Below are 3,889 nucleotides of genomic sequence, written 5' to 3'. Positions count from 1 at the left end.
GGAGATGAGCGGCGCGCGCTGGAGATGAGCGGGCGCGCTGGAGGGGACATGGCAGAGGAGCGACGCCTCGCAGGAGGGAGGCACGACGCTGCAGGGGCGCGGAGAGCGACGCGGGACAGCGGCCGGCGCGGGAAGAGCAGTTCCGCGGGGGCGGCCAGGCGCGCTGGACGCGGTGCGGAGGCGAGGACGGCCTGCTCGCAGGAGAGGCGCTCAGCCATCGGTGGAGGCGGTGGTCAATCTCATCGGTGCAGAGAGAGGAGGAAGCCATCGATCGTGGCGCGGGTAATCCAGGGCGGAGCAGGGCAGGGAGGCGACCACCACGGCAGTCCCACGGGCGCCAGCCGCGTCGTCTGCACCGGTGAGGCAAAATCCTCCTATTCTCTCTAGATTGGTTCTCATTCTGTGATTGAATTGGTAATTTTCGGATGCAGACAATGAAAGTCAGGGCAGAAGGTATTTGGTAAGTCGAAACACTTCCTATTGCTGTTAGTTCTGAAGACATAGTTTGGTGCTATGCAGCCACTCTAGGGGTTCATACAACGAAGGCATGTTTGTACGGGTAATTTCATCACATTTTTTTACTTCCAGTTGTACGGAGTATTTGCTAAGTCGAAACGCTTTCTATTGCTGTTAGTTCTGAACACATATTTAGGTGCTATGCAGGCACTCTAGGGGTTCATACAACGAAGGCATGTTTTGTTTATTTCACCAGTCAGTTTAAATCTTCACTGTACATGTGCCAAGGTGCTTATTTCTTATAATTTCTGTGCAAAGCTTGCTATTTCTGTTAGGTATCAGAAAGCTCATATATCTCGAATGGAACAGTTTATGAGAGGAACAAAGAAGAAAGAACGCTGATTTTTTTTCTTTTGAATTGTCATTTGTATGCTTACAATATTATACCAAAGTATGTGTTTGAGTTATGACAGGGTTTATTCAAATTAATAGTTTTTCATGTAATACTAGACTGAAAAAATGGTAAGCTACTATCGTATCTACTCCATACAACTAATGACTGACCTCTACATTTGCTCACAACATTACAGGGTCGATGACTGAATGAAATGTGCTCATCACGTACTTGAGTTGCACGAACGACATTTGTTACATAGGCGGCAAGACGTGTTGAGAGAGAGTAAACGTATCTAAAATTAAATACATTCTCCATGTATGGATTTGCTAAGCCTTTCCAAGGTATGCTCCTACATAATAATATATGCATTGCATTTCAATGAAAGACATACCACAATCTCCAATGTTTTTTTTCTTGGTTATTCATCTTTTCGCATTATGCCAGACTCAGTTCGTAGAGTTCACATTTTCCATAAAGTAGGTTGGAGATATTACTGGCAAAGATGAATTGCTCCCTATGGCCAAAGCTAGGTTCGTTCAGCTGTCCACCAGTAAACTAAATACGAAATATTTTTGCTTCCAGGTTCAGTCCTTTGAACCAAAGACTAATTCAACAGAGCGACCAGCCATGGTAAACACGCCAACATGCTCTCACCAATACAACAGAGCAACCAACTGAACTACACCTGTGGTAGGCACACCAATATGATCCATCACTATGCATGACTGCAAAATATATGTTCTTCTTTAGCTTCGAGTTATATCAGATCTTTTTTGGCTTAAGAGTTATATCAGTTCTTCTTTGGCGTGGAGAAAATTTGTAATATTAGCCGTGGTCACCGCATAAGAATACAGTTGATGAGTACATAATATTTTGACCAAACCTGAGGCAGGGTTATAAATTGATCCCCATGTGTTTGTAAATTGACGTTTCTGTATTTTATTGAAAGGTTCATGGTGCTTAGTTTCCAGGTGGACTTTATGATTTGCCAAATTATTAACGGAAATATGTATACTTAAAGACTCATCAATTTCATTGACCAAGACACTTCATCCACTATCTTACTATGATCACAATATCAGAAACTAGGGTTCATTGTACATATTTACTTCCTGATGTAGCCATTTGGTAAAATAGCAGTAGCGTAAGATCGTTTTTACTTTTCCCTACTGAAAACAGTCTGTTGTTCTTAGGAACCACTGTAGATGTTCAGAACTTCACATGTTAAAACATGGATAGGCATTAAACCATTGTCTTGCTTAATTGAGGAAATTGGCCATTTTGCTTATCTACCAATTTGCGTATTCATCTTGCTATCTGAATTTCTTTAGTATGTCAGTATTTTCTTTCAGATTTCCTTTATTTCTCAACGATTTCTGCCAATACATTTCAAAATTAGTACATTAAGTGTTCGTATTGTTCACAGAGAACCTTGGTTCTTTTCCTTAGTCCAATTGCGTTGTGCTTGCTTAGCTGATCACAATTCTGCAGAACAAGGCCAAGCTTCACAAAAAAGGAAGAGTCTGTTTGCACCTGACAATTTTCAAAGGATATGTCTTCATGTCTTTCAGTTATGTTTTCTCGGACGAAAAGATTCATTGAGCTACCGCATAATTTTCAAGTAACAAGGATGAAATGGGGCAACAATATATATCAGGTCTATGTGGCGGCTGAAATAGAACAGGTAATTGTTTTAGGCAGACCACATAATAACAAAAAAGTTTGCATACTCGCCGTTTTTGCTTTGTATGGATAAATGGACGTGCTACTTATTTACTGTAGTTAAAGTATTTAATTATTTCGTAAAAAGGGAATTGATTATTTTTGTCTAACAAGTAGTGAGTTAGTTATGGCTTACTAACTTTTTGCCCAAAAACTTTAGGAGCATATGTGAATTGCTTACCTCCTCGACAACTGAGGTTGTCTCCATCAACAACGCTCTCGACCCACAAAGCCCTGGCGATGGCTGCGCCAAGCTCAACATGCCCATTGACCTACCACGCCACCTTTCACAGGGATGAAAGACTAAGACTATAACCGAAGCCGCAGGTTCCCTATCAGCACTGAAGGTCCCCACTCAAGCAAGGAGCAATGCCGTCCGCGGGACCCATCCTCGCCACAGAATGCCTCCAAAGAAGATCATAAGCATTCCCTGATCTGACGAAGAGGACAGCAATGCATCTTATTGACGAGTTTGATGCCGACTATCTACAACAAAGTACATCTAATTTTGGTAATCAGCTGCATTGTCGTTTTGAAACACCAAGCTTTCCATCCACTACAGAGCACCATATGCTGTCCTTTTGTCATCTGAATTTTGCTACTCATAGATAATTGGTAGATGGCACTAAGTATCTATGAAAGACTAGGAATCATGGAGTATGTAAGTACAACAAAACCAAAGAATGTACTATGTAATGCATCTCTATATCTTACGATGCTTTCTGTTTATATCCATATCAATAAGCAATCCTCTGCAATGATATTTTTATGTCACTGAGTACAATCAAACATACAAACTGGCTTATATCAAATAGTCATTAATCTTACGGCATACACGACTACAGCTGAAACATGTTAATCCATAGACCATCTACATATCTGTACTATGTGTGATTTTGCGTATCTGCAATGAATGAATGTATCAACAGTTGCCTCTCTTTTATGAGTTTTGTATGTTGCCTTTTGTTTTTACTGCTATGTGCTATTGCAAGTATATAGCGTTGACACAAATGAAGTGTTGCTTTAACTCGATGTTTTCGCGAATGGTGCTTCCAGCTAGGTTCCCCCATCACATAGGCTGTGATTTCAATCCTCTAAAATTTTGATCTCTTGCATCTGTGCTGTTTGTTCTGCGTTAATCTCTTCAATTTTCAGTTGCCAGTCACGATACTAACAAGGAATTTCACCAGATGAACAAAATGATGGAGTATTTCAAGGCATTCTAACTGTTCCGTTTCTCTGGCCTTTCTCTTCCTTTTCTTCAGCACCACAATTTTTGTTCAGATTTAGGCGCTATCTACCAGAAATGAAGGG

General features: G+C 41.1%; 1 long non-coding RNA gene across 2 annotated transcripts; it reads left to right on the top strand.

Moving 5' to 3' along the window:
* Window positions 1-252: 252 nt before the first annotated feature.
* On the top strand, window positions 253-3,342 carry LOC124667217. Of its 2 annotated transcripts, XR_006991199.1 has the most exons (5): window positions 253-358; window positions 432-1,194; window positions 1,436-1,543; window positions 2,345-2,537; window positions 2,736-3,342. It is a non-coding gene; the product is annotated as an uncharacterized LOC124667217 (long non-coding RNA). The 2 variants fall into 2 exon arrangements; XR_006991198.1 differs by having other exon boundaries at window positions 432-1,543.
* The last annotated feature ends 547 nt before the right edge of the window (window positions 3,343-3,889 follow it).

The sequence above is a fragment of the Lolium rigidum genome, chromosome 6 (genome assembly GCF_022539505.1).
Source record: "Lolium rigidum isolate FL_2022 chromosome 6, APGP_CSIRO_Lrig_0.1, whole genome shotgun sequence".
NCBI classification, from domain to species: domain Eukaryota; kingdom Viridiplantae; phylum Streptophyta; class Magnoliopsida; order Poales; family Poaceae; genus Lolium; species Lolium rigidum.
This window is presented reverse-complemented; position numbering and strand designations above follow the sequence as displayed.